At 50.1% G+C, this 22,977-nt stretch overlaps 1 protein-coding gene across 3 annotated transcripts in view; it reads left to right on the top strand.

The window, feature by feature from the left end:
- Window positions 1–11,186: 11,186 nt before the first annotated feature.
- KANK1 (KN motif and ankyrin repeat domains 1) overlaps window positions 11,187–22,977 on the top strand; it is a 218,780-nt gene continuing 206,989 nt past the window's right edge. For all 3 annotated transcript variants that reach the window (XM_062208365.1, XM_062208367.1, XM_062208366.1), the window contains exon 1: window positions 11,187–11,289. The gene's annotated coding sequence lies outside the window, so the exon portion shown is untranslated. The remainder of the gene's footprint in view (window positions 11,290–22,977) is intronic.

Genomic DNA, 22,977 nt, shown 5'->3' with positions numbered 1-22,977 from the left:
GTCACAACAGAGAGCTGGATGGAAGTGGAGTAGCTGGGACTAGAACTGGCACCCATACAGGTTGTTGGCACTGCAGGCGGCAGCTTCACCTGCTAGGCCACAGCGCCAGCCCCTCAATTAACTTCTGAATATAAGTGATTTATGAGTCTAAGCCTTTCTCTTACACTTTTAATTTTTTAAAGATTTATTTATTTTAGGCCGGCACTGTGGCTCACTAGGCTAATCTTCCACCTGTGGTGCTGGTACCCTGGTTTCTAGTCCCGGTTTGGGCGCCGATTCTGTCCCACTTGCTCCCCTTCCAGTCCAGCTCTCTGCTGTGGTCCGGGAGGGCAGTGGAGGATGGCCCAAGTGCTTGGGCCCTGCACCCACATGGGAGACCAGGAGAAGCACCTGGCTCCTGGCTTTGGATCGGCGCAGTGCACCGGCCATGGCGGCCATTTTGGGGGTGAACCAACGGAAGGAAGACCTTTCTCTGTCTCTCTCTCTCACTGTCTAACTCTGCCTGTCAAAAAAAAAAAAAAAAAAAAAGGTTATTTTAAAGAGTTACAGAGAGAGAGAGAGGGAGAGAGAGAGAGATTATATCTGCTGGTTCACTCCCCAAATGACCACAACCGCCAGTTGTTATCACAGAGGATGCACTCTGTATCTGATTTTTCTCCTTAGAATTACTTCCTATGTACCAATGGAAGGCACGATTCTTAGCACCTGTACTGGACATACGGCTTTCTGCCTTGTTGCTCTGTCATGCCATCTCAACCATTCTCTATTGTAGGACATTTGAATTATTTCTAGTTTTTCAAAAATAATAGCAGGCACAGAAAAACTAGTACAAATGAGTGGAGCAATGAGAGTTAAGCAGACACGGTCTCTCACTTACGTGAAATTCAACACAGAGGGAGCCAGCCCTCCTACAGGACACAGACTGTGAACCAACATTGAGTGCGTGCATTGGTTAGGTAAGTGAATGACCTTCAGAATGACCTAGGACAGTGAGTACAAAAGAGCTGGGTAACTTTGTTTGCTTAGATCGTAACACCAGCTTTCTAGGTTTCTCTGTGTTTCCTAGAGAAATAAAAGAGTTACAACAGACAATAAAACCATAGGGACATCCTATAATAACTGCTGTGGCTCTGGGCGTCAAAGCAGAATTTCAGAGAGGGTACCCCTGAAGTCAAGTCACTGTCACCAGACTCTGAGTACACACTAAGGCTGGAGGAGAAGAGGCAACGTAGCCCTTCCTTGCGGAAATCCATTACTGCCTGGTACACTCCAGTCTCACCTGAACACAGCCTTCATTAAAAGGTTCTTACCAAACCACTTCATTCCTTTGGCTGGGTTTCCTCACATCGGTTGGTTTGGGTACTCAACCTTTGACTTTACCCACCTTCCTGACAAGGTTTGGAGGGCCACTATGCAAGACAGGCTCAACAGGCTAATCCTCCACCTTGCAGCGCCAGCACACCGGGTTCTAGTCCCAGTTGGGGCGCCGGATTCTGTCCCGGTTGCCCCTCTTCCAGGCCAGCTCTCTGCTATGGCCCGGGAAGGCAGTGGAGGATGGCCCAAGTGCTTGGGCCCTGCACCCCATGGGAGACCAGGAGAAGCACCTGGCTCCTGGCTTCGGATCAGCGAGATGTGCCGGCCGCAGCGGCCATTGGAGGGTGAACCAACAGCAAAAAGGAAGACCTTTCTCTCTGTCTGTCTCTCTCTCTCTCACTATCCACTCTGTCTGTCAAAAAAAGAAAAAAAAAATTGAGTATGTGCGGCATTTGGCTGTGCAGTTAAGATGCCACTTGGGACACCCATGTCCCATATGGAGTGCCATGGGGGTACCTGGGTTCAAGTCCTGGCTGAGTGTTCCATCAGCTTCCTGCGCATGTGCACCCTGGGAGGCAACAAGTGGCAGCTCCAGCAGTTGGACCCCTGCACCCACATGGGAGACCCAGATTAAGTTTCAGGCTCCTACTTTAAGCCTGGTCCCAGCCTTGGAGAGTCAGCCAGAGGATGGCAGCTCTCTCTGTGGCTGTCTCTCTGTTTTTCTGCCTCTTAAATAAGTTGTAAAAAGTTAAATGAAAATTAAAAATAATTAGTGATTAAAGGGTGCTGGACTGAAAGTACGAAGGAGCATTAAGCATGACTCGTTCTCAAACTTCATTAGGCCCATGCCCGTAATTATCTGACCAGATACAGCCCTGCCACAGGGCAGAGGCTGGGGAGGTAGCACTTGTTGAGTGGTGAGGCTGAGGTTTTATTGCCATCAGCATTGCTTATTAGGTTTCCCAAAGACAATCACAGCCAAATGTGGGGTACCCTGCTTCCCTCCCCAGAACTCCCCGGCCCCTCTCCTACCCCCATCCAGCTTAGCACCAAAGACCTGCATTTTTACCTTCTGTTGTAAGTTTGTTTGCTGAAAAAACTCTGAGGCACAAAAGACAGTCGAGTTGTTTGAAAACTACTGGGTTAGAGAATGGTGCTAGGAGGTCAAGGTCAAAAGGTCACAAGGCAGGATTTCTTTGCCAAAGGAGAACAAGCTTCAGCAATAATGTCTCAGTGCAAAGTTACCACCAGTAATTAAAGAAAGAAAAAAAGTCAAAAACCAAGCAAAAACAGCACACAGTGCCCTGCTAGGAAGTGATCAAGACCATGTTCTGGCTTCTGTGCTCTGGGTTCAAATCCCGCTGCCCCGAGGCACCTCGCCCCCCCCCCCCCCTGCAGATTGTGGAATCTTCCAGAGACTTCCTTTCTGCAGCTCTGGGTGGTCATGGTGACCACGTCAGGGGAGAAGGGAGCTGTTCAGGGGGTGCACGTGGGACAAGCCAAGCACAGAGCCAAGCTCTTACTATGTGTGATCAGTTACTGAAGTGATATTCTTGTTTTAATCACAGCATTTTCCACATCTTTCAAACTGGAGTCTATTCGCACAGTGGTTATTTTGGGGCATGCATTTTGTCTTAAAGGGCAGTGAGTTTCTTGGGATTACTTTTCCTTGTGTCCTTTATAAACCTAACAGCACTTTGGGCACAGTAGGCCCTCAGTCATTATTTGGTAAATAAAGAAATGTTGTAAGGAAAATATGTGTGTGGGGACAAGCGTGTACACATAATCCCTCTACTAAGAATCCTGGTAGAGTGTCACACACCTTTTGAATGCAGTATAAATATTTTATAATAGCAACAGACATGACTGTAATCAGGAATAAAGGTTACACTCAGCCCAGATCTCCTGAACCATTGTCACGTCCATTAGCAACGTAGAAAACTGATTCATACAGGGGTTCAGCTTGATTGACACTGAATCCTGAGTTGCTTTTCAGAACAACCAAAGCAAATGCATCAAGATACACTTGACCTTTCAAGTTTCCAGGGAGCTGGGGCATGGCACCATTGCACTGTAGGCTGCAATAAATTAGATCCTCTTTTCTCCCTACATGCATATAATAATTATCTTACATCTTCTCTGATGCGGTCAGCAACTGTATTATTTTCCATACACTTCATAAGCTTTGTAATGTGTATGACTAAGTGGCAAACCAACTAGTGAAATCTGAGTTAGAAGTTTTGGAATACAGAAAAGAGCAGTGTAGGCCGGATGGGCCATTCCCGTCTGCCTTCTCTATTTTAGCATTTTCTTTCCTTCTTTCCTCCCTCCCTCCCTCCCTCCCTTCCTTCCTTTTTTAGATTTAGTTATTTTTATTTGAAAGGCAGAATTACAGAGAGGCAGAGGCAGAGAGAGAAAGATCTTCCATCTGCTAGTTTACTCTCAAATGGCTACAACAGCCAGCGCTGAGCCAGGAGCTGCTTCTGGGTCTCCCAGATGGGCCATCTTCTACTGTTTTCCCAGGCCATAGCAGAGAGCTGGATCAGAAGTGGAGCAGCTGGGACTTGAACTGGCGCCCATATGGGATGCTGGCACTGCAGGCAGTGGCTTTACCCACCATGCTACAGCGCTGGCCCCTATATTGGCTTTTTCTTTTTTTCTTTCTTTTTTTGACAGGTAGAGTTATAGACAGTGAGAGAGAAAGAGAGAGAGAAAGGTCTTCCTTCCGTTGGTTCACCCCCCCGCAATGGCCGCCACGGCCAGCGCACTGTGCCGATCCAAAGCCAGGAGCCAGGTGCTTCTTCCTGGTCTCCCATGCAGGTGCAGGGGCCCAAGTTCTTGGGCCATCCTCCACTGCCCTCCCGGGCCACAGCAGAGAGCTGGACTGGAAGAGGCACAACCAGGACTAGAACCCGGCACCCAGATGGTACGCCGGTGCAGCAGGCGGAGGATTAACCAAGTGAGCCAAGGTGCCGGCCCCCACCTGTATTAGCTTTTTTAAGAGAGGGAGACTAAAGCAGGGATTTGGACATGTAAATCACAGAGCCACCTGCCTGAGTGTCTTCCACACTGTGATTTACAGATACATACATATATGTATTATACATATGTGTGTATACTTATATATATAATTTTATAATTTATAAAAATGTATTTAAAATAAATTTATACTTTTTATACATACTTTTAAATTTAAAAAATATATTGTTATTAACAGGCAGAAAAACAAAGATAAAAAGAGATACTCGCAATGACCAGGGCTAGGTTGGCTAGAAGCGGGGAGATGGGAATCCAGTCTAGATCTTCCATATGAGTGGCAGGCACCCAGTCACCGAACTATCACAGCTGCCTCCCCAGGCCTGCATTAGGAGGAAGCTGGAGTCAGGAAGCTGAGCCAGGAATGGAACCCAGGTATTATGTCTTCCCATCTTACAGATGAAGTGCTTGAGGCCTTGGGAGGTTCAGGAGCTGGCTGCTGCCGCTTGCAGGCATTTCCTAGCCTATCACAGATGAGTAGTGGAGTTCGTGAATGTGCACTGCACAGATGGGCTGATGGGGTACAGCTCAGAGCCAGACAGATGCCCATTAACTGCGGTCATGTCCATAACTAGTAAGCTAGGTTAACTGAACCTTGAGGGACTGGGCACAGTGCGGAACGTGGCATCTTAGCAGGTGTCTTCACTCGGCCGATGGGCGGTCCCTGATGCCTGTTCTTCAGTAAGCACACTCCTCCGTGGTAGTAAGATCCTGGAGGGAACACACACCCTTTCTCAGTACACACAGAGCCTCTGAGTGCTTCCTTTATTGGGAAAGGTTCTACAGGTGGTGAATCCGGCTGCCCCACGGCGCATGCCCCTCCCCAAGCTGACCTTTCTTCGCAGGGAGACTCACTGTGCTCAGCTGTGCGTGTGGTGCTCTCTCTAGCCGGCCCCTCCATGTCTGGCCACAAAGACTTCCCTTCAATACTCTAGACAGACAATATTCCTTTTCCTTCAGCTCTATAAAACATTTGAGAATGACAAACAATAAAAAAAAAACCTTCCAATTATAATTGTGGTACATAACTTTAAAAAAAAAATTTGAAGAAGAAAATTGCTTCTAGGCCTGCCTCAATTCTCCTGTCCCACAGGTCTGGTTGACTTTGGTGACCTGCAGCAGGGCTGTCCCTGTGGCCACAGCCCCTGAGGCCTTCACTGGCCACTGGGGCAGCTGCAGCATCCCCGAGGCCCATCCTGGGCTAATACTGTGGGGTTGCTCCTTATTGCAGCTTGAGGAAAGAGGCTCAGCAGGTATTATGTCTTCCCATTTTACAGATGAGGTACTTGAGGCCTTGGGAGGTTCAGGAGCTGGCTGATGCCGCTTGCAGGCGTTTCCTAGCCTATCACAGATGAGTAGTGGAGTTCGTGAATGTGCACTGCACAGATGGGCTGATGGGGTACAGCTCAGAGCCAGACAGATGCCCATTAACTGCGGTCATGTCCGTAACTAGTAAGCTAGGTTAACTGAACCTTGAGGGACTGGGCACAACAGTTAGTTTTATAGGAAAGAAGGGTACGGAGAAGCTTCAGAGCCTGGGGATGCTGTCCACGGGACAGTCCCCATTATGATCAGCTGTAGGATGCGGGGCCACACAATGTCCTTGGGGTGAAGTTGAACAAAATTATATCTTTCTTTCAAAAGATTTATTTATTTGAAAGGCAGGTGACAGAGAAGAGATATCTTCCCTGCTGGTTCACTCCCAAATGGATGCAACAGTGTGGGCTGGGCCAGGCCAAAGCTTGGTCTCCCATGTGTATGGCACTGACCTAGCACTTGGACAATCTTCTGCTGCCTTCCCAGGTGCACTAGCAGGGAGCTGGATGAGAAGCAGAGCCCCTGGAACTTGAACCAGCACTCATACGGGATGCTGGCATCGCAGGCTGCAATGTAACCTCTGTGAAACAACGCTGGCCCTGAATTTTGCTGTAATCATGACAGCTATATCTGGTTGTTGGAGCCATCAGTGATCAGTATTCTACCTTGATCTGTTTTATGTTTTCCAAAGTCATTTTCTTAGAATGGTATGCATTACTTGGAGAGCCTGAGAGACCTCACTGTTAGCTTATGTGATATTATAAAAACATATCCCTATCAACAAGGTGAAGGGAAAAAATATTTACAAATCACCAGCTATGAATAAAGGCTTCTTACAACCCAACAATAAAAACACACATAAACCAGTTGTAAAATGGGCAAAGGATATGAACAGACATTTCTCCAAAGAAGATAGACATCCAGCAAAGATTTGGAAAGATACTCATTGTTAGTCTACAAGTTAAAACCAGTATGAAGGAACATTTCATACTAGGCTATTTCTAAACAGAAAGACGACATGGGTGGACATTTGGCACAGCAGTTAAGACGCCAGTCGGGATGCGCACATCCCATCCTGGAGTGCTTGGGTTTGGTTCTGGGATTCCAGCTTCCTGCTGGTGTACACCTCGGGAGGCAGCAATGATAGTTCATATAGCTGGATCCCAGCCACCCATGGAGGACACTTGGGCTGAGTTCCAGGCTTCTGGCTTCAGCCTGGCCCAGCTCCAGGTGTTGTGTGGGCATTTGGACAGCGAACCAGCAGGTGAGCAATTGTTCTCTCTCTCTCTCTCTCTCTGTCTCTCTGTCTCTCTCTCGTGCTCTCGCTCTCAAGTAAAAATATAAACATATTTTTAAAAGAGGACAGTAACAACTACTGGCAAAGTTTGGCCGCTGACCCATTGTTAAAGGGAACATGAAGGAGTGTGATAACTTTGCAGAAGAGCTTGGTAGTTCCTCACAAAGGTAAACATAGTATCGTATAACCTGAATCTATACCCAAGAGACACAAAAAACGTGTTCAAAAAGACTCAGGTACATGGATGTTCATAGCAGCACCATTCATAAGAGCCAAGAGTAGAAAGAACCCAAGTGCCCATCAAAGGATAGACACAATGTGGGATGTATGTGAAGTGGAATATTATCCAACAGTAAAAAGGCGTGAAGTTCTGATGCCCTTTGAGGCTGGCATCCCCTGGGCCCCAGTGCCAGCCCAGCAGGCTCCAGACCCTCTCCTGCTGAGGGAACTCCCACCCCTGCCCTCCTGTGCAGAGGGCTCCTGCAAGCTGAGGTCCTGTACTCAGAGAAAGTGCCAAGGGACGGGACACTGAGGGAGGACACGTGCCTGCGACACGTTTGGAGTTTCAAGGTGGCAGGGGGACACATAGGGGAGGCCAAATTTTATCTTTAACTTCAGGAGTTTTTGATTCAGCTTGCAAATTAAGCCCTAAGACATCCCGAGAGCAGTAAAACTACTTAACACTTGTTTTACAGGCACCGGAGCCTTCGGAGGAACCGAAGACCCACAGCTGCAATGAGCGATGATCACAGGTATCCGATTAAGAAAACGTGACAAGCCAAGGAGCTTGGGAGAAGGCAGATAACTGGGTTTGAGAAGTGGCTGAGAGAAGGCTGGGTCTAACAAGGTTTATTTCTGCCTGTTTCCCTTGGCCTCATCTCCCTATCTGTGATAAGGATATTTTTCCTTCTAGTGTAGGTAGCACATCTCTCACATGAGAGTTTCATCTGAAACAGAAGGAAGGTCAGAGTGATCCTGTAGCAGCTGTTTTAAAAATGCCTTTAACTGCCGGTGCCGTGGCTCAACAGGCTAATCCTCTGCCTAGCGGGGCGCCCGGTCGGGGCACCAGATTCTGTCCCGGTTGCTCCTCTTCCAGTCCAGCTCTCTGCTGTGGCCAGGGAGTGCAGTGGAGGATGGCCCAAGTGCTTGGGCCCTGCACCCCATGGGAGACCAGGAGAAGCACCTGGCTCCTGCCTTCGGATCAGCGCGGTGTGCCGGCCGCAGCGTGCTGGCCGCGGCTGCCATTGGAGGGTGAACCAACGGCAAAGGAAGACCTTTCTCTCTGTCTCTCTCTCTCACTGTCCACTCTGCCTGTCAAAAAAAAAAAAAAAATGCCTTTAACTCAAAATAGCCAATATGCCGGAGAGGTACTTAAAAACACACCCAGATTTGTTTACTTATTTGAAATGCAGAGTTCCAGAGACAGAAAGGAGAGAAGTCTTCCATCTGCTGGTTCCCTCCCCAAATGGCTGCAATGGCCAGGGGCCTGGAACTCCATTCGGCTCTCCTACATGGGTTCAGGGGCCCAAGTGGTTGGGCCATCCTCCACTGCTTTCTCAGGGACCTTAGCAGGAAGCTGGATCAGAAGTGGAGCAGCCAGGACTGGAAGCAGCGCCTAAATGGGATGCCGGCGCTGCAGGTGGCTTACTCAGCTGCACCACAGCCCTGGCTCCAAGAGGGGGAGGCATTTTGTAAAACTCATGCAAGCAGATACAACAAAATGAGGAGACAAAAGGTGAGAATGGTGGCAGCGAGCTCAGTGTGTCCAGTCTCTCAGGAGGCAGCAGTAACAGGAGAGTAACCAAGCGGTATTTCTGTCGTGGAGTTATCCTCTTAATTAAAAAAGTACCATGGAGTAAAGGGATTTCCAAAAACCTTTTAAGGAAACTGGCTTAGTGTGAGTGATAATTCCTCAAGGCTCTTCACTCTGAGCCACCCACAGTGAGGCTTGGGTTCCTGAGCAAGTTGGTGCTTACCTCGGACTTTAGATGCCACTATGTCTTTGCTGTTCCTATGCTCACAGAGCCTTTTTTTATTTTTAAATTTTTTTCTTTTAATTTATTTGGCAGGTAGAGTTATAGACAGTGAAAGAAAGAGAGACAGAGAGAAAGGTCTTCCTTCTGTTTCACTCCCCAAGTGGCCGCTATGGCTGGCGCTGCGCCGATCCGAAACCAGGAGCCAGGAGCTTCCTCCTGGTCTCCCATGTGGGTGCAGGGCCCAAGCACTTGGGCCGTTCTCCACTGCCCTCCCGGGCCACAGCAGAGAGCTGGACTGGAAGAGGAGCAAGCGAGACTAGAACCTGCGCCCATATGGGATGCCGGCGCTGCAGGCGCAGTAACCAAGTGAGCCACGGCGTTGGCTCTCACAGAGCCTTTTAAAAAAATACTTATTTGAGGCCAGGTCTGCAGAGGGGAGTGCAGAGAGTCAATCTACCTGCTGATTCATTCCCTAAAACTCTACCCCAGTGGCAAGAACTATGCTGGGCCTCCCTGCCAAAGCTGGTAACACAAAGCAGGTGTCCCATGTGGGTGGCAGGAGCCCAATCATTGGAGCCATCAGTGCTGCCTCCCAGGGTCTGCATTAGCTGGAAGCTGGAGCTGGGAAGTGACCCAGGCTCTCTGGTGTGGGATGCAAGCCTGGTAGATGGTAGGCCGAATGCATGCCTCTCACCATACTTGTGATTGATTACTTTTGCCTGCTTTTGAGGACCTGTAATATGAATACTTGGTGGCTAAAAGTAAAAAGGAGTAAGAAGAGATTAAAGCTGGAAATTCCAGGGGTCTGGGGCCCTTTTTGAAAGATTTATTTATTTGAAAGGCAGAGTTACAGAGCAAGAAAGAGGGAGAGACAAAGAGAGATCTTCCATCCACTGGTTCACTCCCCAAATGGTCGCAATGGCCAGAGCTGGGCCAATCGGAGCCCAGGAGCTTCTTCCAGGTCTCCCATGTGGGTGCAGGGCCCAAGCACTTGGGCCATCCTCCACTGCTTTCCTGGGTGCGTAAGCAGGGAGCTGGATCAGAAGTGAAGTAGCCTGGACTCACAGGCACAGGGCCGTTTTAAAATGCAGGAGCCACCAGCCTCTCTTGGGCACTCCCTATCACCATGGGATTAAGTCTCCTTTTCACAGTCAGACATGCAGCTGGAGGGAGAGGGGTTTTAGAGAAAACCTAATGAATGCAAGAGCCATTTTCTACAAGGGAAGAAACAGGCTCAGAGAAGGAAAGGGTTTGCTTACTGTCACTGAGCTGGTAAAGGGGCAGGGAATTAAAGTCGGATTTCCTGCCCCTGGGATCTTGGGGCTGCGCTTGCCTAGCCTCCTAACAGCGAGGGGCACGTATTTCAGCAATCTGCAGAACGCCGGCTGGTTCTGATTGTGCTGGAGCACTGAGGCGAGGGCCTCCTGGCTTAAGGAAAGCAGTGGTTGGGAAGCCGGCATAGGTTTCTTGTCCCTGCGAGACCTGGCTGTAGGTTCATCGTCTCCAGTTTGAAAGAAGCCAACCGTCATAACAGCTCAGTCCCTACTCCTGTCTGGGATTTACTGTGATTGCTCCGAATCCAGTGTTCAGCTGACCCCCTCCTTCGGGCCTAGCCCCTAGTGGCAGGTCTTCCTCGGAACACCTGCCCCCTGCGGACGCCTGTAAGGCCCAGCCCACCGAGGACTGGGTCCTGAAGCCGGGCTGGGGTGAATATATAGAGGCCACAGTCCCACCCCCTCCCCGCCATAGTTCTGCTGTGGCACCTGCGGGAGGCAAGAGCCCTGCACGCTCCAGGGGCCCCTCAGAACCCGGCCAGAAATCGATTTCTCAGCGAGGTAATGGGAGGGGCCAGTAAAAAGGCGTCGTGCCACTTCCTCGCATCCAGATCCCCTCCCAGCCGGAGGTGCCAGAACCGATCTTCTAGGGGCTGGGGGTGGGAGGAAAGCACAGGTGGGCGGAGGTGCGCGCAGGTCCGCGTGGGCCGGTGGAGTTGGGTGGCGCGCAGGCGCACTGGGCCCCCGGCCGGCTCCGGGCTCGCGGGTACAAAGAGCGCCGCTCAGTGCCGGGGCCGCCTTCGAGTCTCCGGGAGCTGCCCCGGGCTCCTCCGGTACGCGCCGGCTCTCCGGTGCGCTCCCATCTGGCTTTTGGGGCCCGCCCTCCTCCCCGAACTTCTCCGCCCTGGCGGTGGCCGCCTGGCTTGGCGGCGCCTTGCATTTCGGGGTTTAATTCTGGCGCTCGCCCGCCGGCCCGACTCCACCCCCTGAGTCCCGCCCCTGCCGAGCCCCGGAGCAGCAGCCGAGCCTGGAGCGAGCGTCCGGCGCACCCGCGGGTTGGGAGCAGCGGCTGGAGGTGAGTGGCTCTCGGGACTGCGCTGCACCCCTTTCCCCGGCGGGGCCGGCCCGGGCAGGCGTTACGGCTTGTGTGCTCCCGGGCCGGTCCCGGGAAACTTGGCGCACGGCGGCCGTGGCGGTGCCGGAGTTCAGCCCCTGCGGGCTCCTAGCGTCCGCGTTCCCCCGGCGGATTCGGCGGCCCTCGGGAGGGGTTCGAGAGTTGCTTCTGCCCCGCTTCTGAGGACGCGAACGCGGTGCATCCGGCTCCCGGAGGCTGGCGGGAGGGTGCGGCGCCCGACGACCCCAAGCCGGGGCGCACAGGTCCCTGGGTGCTTCTGGGCCCTTTTTAAGCCCGGCGTGGGTGGGGGCACCCTCTCTGAGGCGTCTCCGCTAAGTTGGATGCTTTGCTCTGCGGGGAGAGTGGCGATCCCGACCCCTTTATGCTGCGTCCCAGAGCGGCAGGTGGCCTCGGGTCGCACTCAGCCAACCCGGGATGGCTCCGGCCCAAGTTGCAGGGGTCGGGAGGTGGGGGAGGGGTGCGGGAGCAACCGTGCCCGGAGCCTTTTGGGGACCGCGCAGCCCACTGGGCCGGCGTACGTTTCTGGAGGCTCCCTGGGGTCAGGGCAGGGCTGCACGCGTCTTGAGGTGGATGTGGTCCCGGAATGCCGCCGCGTCCCTGGCCCCCTCGCAAAAACACGCAGGGAGCCCCGTGATCCCCGCAGCCGCCCCCCCTTGACTCTCCATCCGCCTCCAGCCAAGTTCCCTGGGAACTTTGAGAGGCGACTCTTGGTGGCCGCGGCAGGTCGGCAGGAGCTGCGCCGCCGCGCGCACTGGTGACCTAGGGAGGCCTTGGCCGTGCTAGCGCTGCAGCGATCTATGGCGTCCCCCAGCGCTCGTCTGACTAACGAATTGTCTCTGAGACAGCAGGAAGGTGAGTCGGCCACGTTTGTAATCTTAAGCCCTTTAGCCCGTCTTCATGCCCTCACCACCTGAGCTGGGTGGAAATGGGGATCTGTTTGTTGACTTTTAAGTCCTGAGTTTATTCCAGCTGGATTTGATGGTACTTCGCAGTTCATCTCCTCGTTTCGCCTTCCATCCAACTTTGCTAGGATGAGGAGTATTCCTACCTCTTACATATTGGTAAAATTGAAGAGGTTGGCTTTTTCGCTATGGGTTAAATTGTCTTATAACGGATGCTTACCTCCCAGGTTGGGGTGTGTGGGCTTGATTCCCAGCTCTGCTTCCTGATGCAGCTTTCTGTCAGTGCGGACCCTGGGAGACAGTAGTGATGGCTCAAGGACTTGGGTCCCTGCCAGCCACGTGGCAGATCTGGGTTGAGTTCCTGGCACCGTCTTCAACCAGTCCCAGATACTGCAGGCATGGGGGGTGTACCAGCAGATGGAGGAGCTCTCTTGTACTCTCAAATAAGTCCATCAAAGTTTAAAACAAATTAAGGTGTAATACATATACATAAATTTACTCTTTGATTCAGTGACTTTTACTATAGTCACACAATGATGCCATCATTGCCACTATCTAATTCCTGAATGCTTTCATCACCTCCCCCCCAAAACCATCCCGATCAGTGGTCCTTCCTCATTCCACCTCCTCCAGCCCTACCTCCACATTTGAATTTAGCCCCTTGGGACATTTTTCCTTGGTGTAGGTTGAATGAGACAGTACAGATGATTAACTTGAGTTCTTATTCTGTAGACAGATTTGGGAAAGAAAAATTCAGCCTGGACTGTTGTTTGGGGGAGGTGACGAGGATGAAGAGGATGAAGGCAGAGCTGCTGGCAGGAGAATAAAGACACAGATGGGGAATGCGTTTCATTCCCTTAGGGCACAGGTGTGTGTTTGGGCTCCTCAGCGCTCCTTGCTTGGTCCTCAAATCACCAGATTGGGGTTCTGCCTCAGCAACAGTGAGTTCTGGAGTGTGAGGAAGTGGTGGGAATGAGGTTGTGCTGTTAGAGGAGTTGTGGGTTTAGAAAGTATTTTTTTTTTTTTTTGACAGGCAGAGTGGACAGTGAGAGAGAGAGACAGAGAGAAAGGTCTTCCTTTTGCCGCTGGTTCACCCTCCAATGGCCGCCGCGGTAGTGCGCTGCGGCCGGCGCACCGCGCTGTTCCGGTGGCAGGAGCCAGGTGCTTCTCCTGGTCTCCCATGGGGTGCAGGGCCCAAGGACCTGGGCCATCCTCCACTGCACTCCCTGGCCACAGCAGAGAGCTGGCCTGGAAGAGGGGCAACCGGGACAGAACCCGGTGCCCCGACCGGGACTAGAACCCGGTGTGCCGGCGCCGCAAGGCGGAGGATTAGCCTGTTGAGCCACGGCGCCGGCCTAGAAAGTATTTTTAAAAATCATTCAGACTGGCCCCGAGGAACGAACCCCTTGACAACTGGCCGCAGAAGCTGGTATGTTCAGGAGTAGGTTCCTTTCGTGGGCATCACCATTTGTGCACATGTAGCTCTGTGTGTCAGTGTGGGGAGATATTATTAGCCCAGGGAGGAGGGAGCGGATGGGACAGGGTCTTACTGGAGGAAATGCCAGGGGTTAGGGAAGGTGCGGGGAGATGGCTGAAAGGGGCAGTGCCCATGGGTGCTGTTGCTAAGTAACTAAAGTAACTGCAGTGCTAGCAGCTTTGGAAGCAGCGTGTGGGTCTCAGGTGCACTTGATTTAGACTTTGCATTACTTGTAAAACTGTGCACGTTTTAAAAATCAATTCTAGTGAGCAGAATTGAAGTTATCCAAATGATGAATTAATTGCCACACTTCTCATTCATTCGGTAGTCAAAAACTCATGCTGGTTTCATAGTTCCAGGAAATGTTAGATCTGTTCTATGGGCAGCTTGGTTTATGCTATCAATTTTTTTAAATTAAAAAATTTTTTTTGACAGGCAGAGTTAGAGAGAGAGAGACAGAGAGAAAGGTCTTCTTTTCCGTTGGTTCATCCCCCAAATGGCTGCTACAGCCAGCGCACAGCACCGATCCAAAGCCAGGAGCCAGGTGCTTCCTCCTGGTCTCCCATGCAGGTGCAGGGCCCAAGTGCTTTGGGCCATCCTCCATTGCCTTCCCGGGCCACAGCAGAGAGCTGGACTGGAAGAGGAGCAGCTGGGACAGAATCCGGTGCCCCAACTGGGATTAGAACCCGGGGTGCCGGTGCCACAGGCGGAGGATTAGCCAAGTGAGCTGCAGCGCCAGCCGCTATCAATTTTTGTAAAAAAAAAAAAAAATTATTTACTTGAAAGAGTTACACAGAGAAGGTGAGGCAGACAGAGAGGTCTTCCATCCACTAGTTCACTCCCCAGTTGGCTGCAATGGCTAGAGCTGCACCGATCTGAAACCAGGATCCAGGAGCTTCTTCTGGGTCTTCGTGTGAGTGCAGGGGCCCGAGAATTTGGGCCATCTTCTACTGCTTTTCCAGGCCATAGCAGAGAGCTGGATTGGAAGTGGAGCAGCTGGGACTCGAACAGGCGCCCATATGGGATGCCAGCACTGCAGGAGGTGGCTTTACCTGCTCCACCACAGCACCAGCACCAGTGCTATCAATTTTTAAAAGTTTTTTTTTTTTAAATTGATCATATTTGCACATCTTCAGTTTATATCTTCCCACGTTGTTAGAGTAAATATGAACACATACTCAGTGTCCAGATCAAGGAAGGGAATGTGGCCAGTGTGTACCATCTACCCTCACTGCCCTGTGTCACCTCATACTAGTTTCCAGTCATCACTCCTCCATAGGATAACTGTGAGCCAAGCATAGGTTAGTTATGCATTTTTATGGACTTTATATATGATGAAATGATGCACTGTGTACTTTTGCATCTAATTTTCTTCTCTCAACTAGGTCTTTGTTTTTGTTTTTAAAAGATTAACTTTCTTATTTGAAAGTCAGAGTTAGAGAAGGAGAGGCAGAGAGAGAGAGAGGTCTTCATCTGCTGGTTCACTCCCCAGTTGGCCACAACGACTGGAGTTGTGCTGATCCAATGCCAGGAGCGTCTTCCAGGTCTCTGATGCAGGTGCAGGGGACCAAGAACTTGGGCCATCTTCCACTGCTTTCCCAGGCCATAGCAGAGAGCTGGATCGGAAGTGGAACAGCCAGGACTAGAACCTGCACCCATACAGGATGCTGGCACCACAAGTAGTGGCTTTACTCACTATGCCACAGCGCCAGCCCTTCAACTAGGTTTATAAGACTTAGTTATGTGGTTGATTATGGCTATAGTTCCATCATTTTCTTTGTTGTATAATATTTTATTTGGTACCATGCCACAATTTATCCAGTCTAGAGTTGAAGGGGATCTGAGTAGTTTTCAAATTTATCTATGACAGAGCACATAATTTTGGACACTCTAGTACATGTCTTGATATATGTGAGCACAATTACATAGAGTATATAGTCAAGAAGAGAGTTTTAAACCAGTATTCAGTTTAGGAGATACTATCAAATAGAGGAGTTGGTTGGTTAGTGTGTACTTCTAGCTGTAGTATATTAGAATTTTAAATTATAGAGACACTGGGGTTGACGTTGCAGCATAGCAAGTTAAACCACAGTCTGCAATGCCAACATCCCATGTGGGCACCAGTTTGAGTCCCGGCTGTTCCACTTCTGATCCAATTCCCTGCTAATGGCCTGGGAAAAGCAGCAGATGATGGCCCAACTCCTTGAGTTCCTGCACCCATCGGGGAGAACTGGAAGAAGCTCTTGGCTCCTGCCTTCATCCTGGTCCAGCCCTGGCCGATGTACCCATCTAGGGAGTGAACCAGCAGATGGAAGACCTCTCTCTCTGTTTTTCTGTTTCTATAACTCTGACTTTAAGATAAATAAATATAAATTTAAAAAAAAAAGCCTGTGGTGGCCGGCACAGTGGCTCAATAGGCTAATCCTCCACCTGTGGCGCCGGCACCCTGGGTTCTAGTCCTAGTCGGGGCGCCGGATTCTGTCTCAGTTGCTCATCTTCCAGTCTAGCTCTCTGCTGCCCGGGAGTGCAGTGGAGGATGGCCCAAGTGCTTGGGCCCTGCACCCCATGGGAGACCAGGAGAAGCACCTGGCTCCTGACTTCGGATCAGCGCAGTGCGCCGGCCGCAGCGGCCATTGGGGGGTGAACCAACAGAAAAGGAAGACCTTTATCTCTGTCTCTCACTGTCCACTCTGCCTGTCAAAAAAGAAAAAAAAAAAAAAAGCCTGTGGAAACAGATTAGTGAGAATTGGATAAATTAGACAATGAAACCCACCTTTATCTCCCTGTTAACAGAATATAACTTGCAGTGCCTTTCTGTGTTCATATTTTTATGGAATGCCGATTATAATATTGAATTTTGTGTTATGTTTCTTAACATGGTATCTTAATATTGCTTTAGTTTCTGTGACTTTTTAAAAAGATTTATTTGAAAGGCAGAGCAACAGAGAGTGAGGGGGAGACAGAAAAAGAAAACGGAATCTTTCACTCACTGATTGCATCTGCAAGGGATGGGGCCATGTTGAAGCCCAGAACTCCATGCAGGTCTGCCATGTGGGATGACAGGAGTTCAAGAATCTGGGCCATTTTCCTCTGCCTTGCCAGGAACATAAGTGGGAAGCTTGATTGGAAATAGAGCAGCTAGGACTCAAACTGGACACTCGAGTAAGGGATGCCACTTTTGGGAGCTGTGGCCGACCCACTATACCACACTGTCAGCCCCTTCTTGGCTTTTTAATCCTTGCACACATTCGCATGGTTGTGTTTTAAAGATTTTATTTACTTAAGAGGTAAAGTTACAGACAGAGAGAAAGGTCTTCCATTTGCTGGTTCACTCCCCAAATGGCTGCAACAGCTGGAGCTGGGCCAATCCGAAGCCAGGAGCCAGGAGCCGCTTCCAGGTCTCATACCCGGGTACAGGGGCCCAAGCACTTATGCTGTCTTCTGCTGCTTTCCCATTCCACAGCAGAGAGCTGGGTCAGAAGAGGAGCAGCCAGGACTAGAACTGGTACCCATATGTGATGCTGGCACCACAGGAGAGGATTAACCTACTATACCACGGCGCCAGCCCTGTGCTCTCTTTTAATTATGATCATCACATTGTTGGAATGGTGTATTAATTTTTGGAATTTTACTGGAATATATGCTGCAAAAATAATCTTTGTGTATGTAGTTTCCCCCTCTTTTTTAGGGGGTATTTAATAAGCTAGGGTTTTCCATTTTTATGGCCCTGGACCCTTCCTGTAAAGCTGGTGCCTGCAGAGCAGGACCTATTATGCACTTGATAGAAGAAATCTTTAAGTTGCTAATATATTACCTGTTGGGTTTCATTTGCAATTTTGAAAGTAATGGTAAGGTTGACCTTGATGTAAATAGCATAAATTGAGCCTCTGTTGCAATTCCATTTACATTCACATACTGTTTTTCTTCATGTGATACATTTTTCACATTTAATGAGCTAGGAGCTTTAGCGGATATAAGAGGGATCCTAGGGGCTGGTGCTGTGGCATAGTAGGCTAAGCCTCTGCCTGCCATGCCAGCATCCCATATGAGTGCTGGTTTGTGTCCTGGCTACTCCAGTTCTGATCCAGCTCCCTGCTGGTGGGAGAGCAGTTGAGGATGGTCTAAGTGCGTGGGCCCCTGTATGGACATGGGAGACCCAGAGGAAGCTCCTGGCTGCTGACCTTGGTTCAGCCTCGCTCTGGCTTTTGCAGTTATTTCAGGAGTGAACCAATGGTTGAAGACCTCTGTGTCTATAATTCTGCCTCTCAAATAAGTAAATAAATAAATCTTTAAGAGGGGATCATAGTATTAATCTTTTTGGTTGTGGAAATGATGTATAAAAACCTAAAATATCAGTTTATATACCTGACAAAGGAGTGCTTAGTTTACTGAGTAGATGTGAGGTGTTTTTTAAGATTGATTTATTTGAAAGGCAGAGGGATAGAGGGAAGGAGAGACAGAAGAGAGAGATCCTCCATCTTCTGGTTGGCTCCTTAAATGGCCATAATGGATGGGGCTGGGCCAGGCTGAAGCCAGAAGCCCAGGAGCTCCATCCAGGTCTCCCGCGTGGCTGGCAGGGAACCAAGGACTTGGACCATCATCTGCTGCTTTCCCAGGTGCGTTAGTAGGGAGCTGCATCAGAAATAGAGAAGTCAGGACTGGAACTGGCCCTGGGATATAGGATGTGGGTGTTGTAAGCAGCACCTTAGCCCGCTGTTCCACAGTGCCAGCCTGTTTGTTTGGATTCTGGGGCAGAAGAGGTTTCTCTTGGCTGCGTGGTTAGGAGTGGCTTCCTTTAAAGCATACTCGTGTCAGGATGCACACCTCCTGCATCCGAGTCCCCGGGTGCAGTTCCCAGCGCCGGCTCCCGACTCCCATCCCCTGGTAATGCAGGCTCTGGGAGGCAGAGGGTGATGGCTGTAGTAATTGAATCCCTGCCACCCATATGGGAGACCTGGGTTGAGATCCTGGCTTTGGTCCCTATGCATCCCTGGTCATTGTGGGCATTTGGGGAGTGAACCAGTGGATGGAATCTCTGTCAAATAAATAAAGTCAGTTTTGTTTTCTTTTTTTTTTTTTTTTTTTTTTTTAACAGGCAGAGTGGACAGTGAGAGAGAGAGACAGAGAGAAAGGTCTTCCTTTTGCCGTTGGTTCACCTTCCAATGGCCGCCGCGGCAGGCGCGCTGCGGCCGGCGCACCACGCTGATCCGATGGCAGGAGCCAGGTGCTTCTCCTGGTCTCCCATGGGGTGCAGGGCCCAAGCACTTGGGCCACCCTCCACTGCACTCCCTGGCCACAGCAGAGAGCTGGCCTGGAAGAGGGGCAACCGGGACAGAATCCGGTGCCCCGACCGGGACTAGAACCCGGTGTGCCGGCGCCACAAGGCGGAGGATTAGCCTATTGAGCCGCGGCACCGGCCTGTTTTCTATTTTTAAATAAGCCTTGGGCTGGGCTTTATGGGATCTTTAGTAATTGGCTAGGAAGCTACTATTTCAGATAGAGAGACTGCTGTACCATCTCAAGGGAAGACAGGAGCAGTGAGCAGGGCGAGTCCCAGTTGGCTATTCTGGAAAACAGGGGTGATGTGGGCTACTTTTCCGTTCTTGGTCTGGAAAATAAGTCAGTAAAAATGAATGCAGAAAAATGGTTAGAGCTTTCTGGGGAGAAGGCTGTTTGCATGCCAGTCAGCATCATGGGGTTTGATTGTGGACACTTGCCATAGGTTAACACGCCATGGACTGCTTATCTGGCCACATACAGCTCTTATTACTTCTCAGATATTAACTTATTATTATTATTTCTTATTATTGCCTCAGATAGAATGCAGTGAGGATTTCTCTAAGGTGAGGGTTGCTACACCAGCCTTCATTTAGAATAAGCCAGTGTCATTCAACTTTAGTTGTAAACAATTACATTTCTGTTCTCAGATACAGTGCTCTAGTGGGGGAAATTCAGAGGCTTGCAGAGTTCATAGCATGTGGGGAGGCCAAAGGATGGGACTACTGTGTACCTGGCTCATTCCGGGAAGGTAGGGGATGTCGAAACGAATGCTGAGTAGAGAGATCTGGGCGACCTGTGACCTTGGCCTTGCAGAATGTGCAGACGGGGATTAGAGTGGAGGACCTCGCTTTCAGCTCCGAGCTTTTGCAAAAGTCAGGCGGTAGGCAGTGCTGGTTGTGTGCTTGGAGACCCAGGTGAATGGCAGTTTGAGATTGTGTCCTTTGTGCAGTCACTTGTGACTGTCAGACCAGCCTGGTGATCCTTTTGGACACCGGAGCTCTAGACCCAGAGGGGCTGGTGAGAATCCTGGCTTGATGGCATGCTGTGTGACCTTTGGCACAGTTACTGAACCTTTCTGTGCCTCATTTTCCCATCTATGAAACAAGCATAATAAAAGCACCTCCCTTTTAGGGTTATTGTCAGCATTAAACGAGTTACTACAAACTGTAATTGAAATGGCCATAAAACTTCTCAGCGTAAAGAAACTTAGAGTGGCTGGCCACAGCGAGTTCTAAACATGTTGCCTTTTGTCTCCTTAACTTTTAAATTTCTGAATTTAAACATTTCCAATATTCATACGTAGCCTGTTGGCATATTGCAAACAACAAAGACAGGGTTTTGTTTTTTTAATTTTTATTTTTGACAGGCAGAGTGGACAGTGAGAGAGAGAGACAGAGAGAAAGGTCTTCCTTTTGCCGTTGGTTCACCCTCCAATGGCCGCCGCGGTAGTGCGCTGCGGCTGGCGCACCGCGCTGATCCGATGGCAGGAGCCAGGTGCTATCCTGGTCTCCCATGGGGTGGAGGGCCCAAGCACTGTCCCCAACTGGGACAGAATCCGGTGCCCCGACCGGGACTAGAACCCGGTGTGCCGGCGCCACTAGGTGGAAGATTAGGCTAGTGAGCCGCCGCGCCGGCCAAAGACAGGGTTTTATTTTTTTAAAGATGTATTTATTTATTTGAAAGTCAAAGTTACACAGAGAGAAGGAGAGGCAGAGAGAGAGAGAGGTCTTCCATCCGCTGGTTCACTCGCCATTGGCTGCAACTGTTGGAGCTGTGCAAATCTGAAGCCAGGAGCCGGGAGCTTCTTCTGGGTCTCCCACGTAGGTGCAGGAGCCCAAGGACTTGGGCCATCTTGTACTGCTTTCCCAGGCCATAGCAGAGAGCCAGGTCAGAAGTGGAGCAGCCGGGGCTCGAACTGGCTCTCATATGGGATGCCGGCACTGCAGGCAGTGGCTTTACTTGCTATGCCACAGCGCCAGCCCCAAAATAAATGAAAGCTTAGATCCATCACTCCTCTGATTCCCGTTGCACCACAGTTCCTTCTTGGGGTGATGCTGTTTATTTTTAGTTCCTGCTGTGTTTTAGTGTCGCACATTACTCCAAAATTTGGTGGCTTAAAATTTTTATGCTGTTAACAAATTCTGTGGCGCTGGAAATACAGGCATAGCGTGGCTGGCTGGTTCTGTTCCTTGCGGCATGGAGTGAGGCTCCATGGAGGCAGCCAGCAGCGGAATGGGTGCATGTGGAGGGTTCAAGAAGGCTTTGCCCCCTCGTGTCTATGTGGACATAGCTGGAAGCCTGGCTCCGCACTCAACGTCGGCCACATTGGTAACTTCGTTTGGCCTCAGGGCAGCTTGAGCGTGGTGGCTTCAGCTAGTTGGACTGCTCATGGGCAGGAGGCTTCCTCCATGTGTTCGTGAGGACTCTGCAGAGACGCAGCCAACAAGATGTGTGTGTATGCAAATTGATGCAAGGAATTGGCTCGCAGAGTTCTGGGAGCCAGCTCGTCTGAAATGTGTGGTGTGGGCCCGCAGGTGGGGGCCACAGGCAGGTGATGGTATAGGTGCAGACTGAGACTGTCCTTTGGAGAGTTCCCTGCTGCTGAGGGAGGCCTGTCCTGATTGGAGGAGACCACCCATGTGACATGTTGATGGTATCTGAAGATGACCTGTAAGCCAACATGTAAAATTAACCGTCACCCTCCATGATGAGGACAATCAAAGGAACCCGCTGGGTGCATCATGGCCTTGTGTAATGTAGCCTCAGAAATGACCTGACTTGCTCTTTACCACATTGTTGAGTTGGAGCAGTTGCCATGCCTGCTCAGAAGAAAGGGAAGGTTGTAGAACTGCTACCTGGGGGAGCAATGCCAGAGGGTTGCTAGAATACTTCCTGAATTATTTATTGGAAAGGCAGAATCACTGAGAGAAAGGGAAAGAGGTCTTCCACTCACTTGTTTACTCCTCAGATGGCTGGACCAGTCTGAAGCCAAGAGCCTGGAACTCAATCCCAGTCTCCCACTTGGGCCATCTTCGGCTGCTTTCCCAGGTACATTAGCAGGGAGCTGGATTGGAAGGGGAGCTGCCCCATATGGGATGGTGGCAGCAACTTAATCTGCCGAGCCACATTGCTGACCCCTAGACTTCTTTTAATAGACCACAATCTATATTTCACAAATTTGACAATAATTTCCTGCTAAGGAAGAAATGGAATTTGTTACTTCACACTGTTGTGACAAGTACTCATCAAGAATAGTTTTGTGTTTTATGAATAGAAGACTAATACACAGGCATGGGGCCTGGGGAGGTAGTGGAAGATGGTCCAAGTCCTTGGGCACCTGCACCGTAGGGGGACCTGGAAGAGGCTCCTGGCTTCAGATTGGCACAGCTCTGGCCGTTGAGGCAACCTGGTGAGTGAACCAGTGGATGGAAGACCCCTCTCTGTCTCTCTCTCTCTGCCTCTCCTTCTCTCTGTGTAACTCTGACTTTCAAATAAATCTTTAATGAGTTTATATGTTGGGTATCTGTCTTGGAATAGGATTGTTGGACCTTCGAGTTCCCCCAGGCTCAGTACTGCTGAAGGGTTTAATCGGCTTGTACTCTGAGCAGCGCTGTGTTGAGTTCGTTGGTCCACATTCTCACCAGTGCTTGTTACTGTCTGTCTTTGTCCACTCTGGTGGATGTGTGTGTAACTCCTCAGATGTCTAACGAAAACGCTCCAAGAAGGGCTGTCCTCTATATGTTGTAGTACAGTGACATAGAAAAGCTAAGCCAGTTAAATAACTCACCTGGAGACTTTGTTCTTCATGTGGTCTAGCATTTCTCTTTCTCCGTACTCTAAAGCTTCTGGTTTTTGTTTTTGTTTTCCCTTTAATTGGGAGATGTATTTTGAGGAATTTACTTGTAATAAAATTTAAAGCATGGAATTTTTTGAGCAAATGTTACTGAGAATTAAGGTGTGGAGTGTAAT

Source organism: Lepus europaeus, chromosome 12 (assembly GCF_033115175.1).
Source record: "Lepus europaeus isolate LE1 chromosome 12, mLepTim1.pri, whole genome shotgun sequence".
Lineage (NCBI taxonomy): Eukaryota > Metazoa > Chordata > Mammalia > Lagomorpha > Leporidae > Lepus > Lepus europaeus.
Note: the sequence above shows the minus strand (reverse complement) of the source record. Positions and strands in the feature narration are given on the sequence as shown.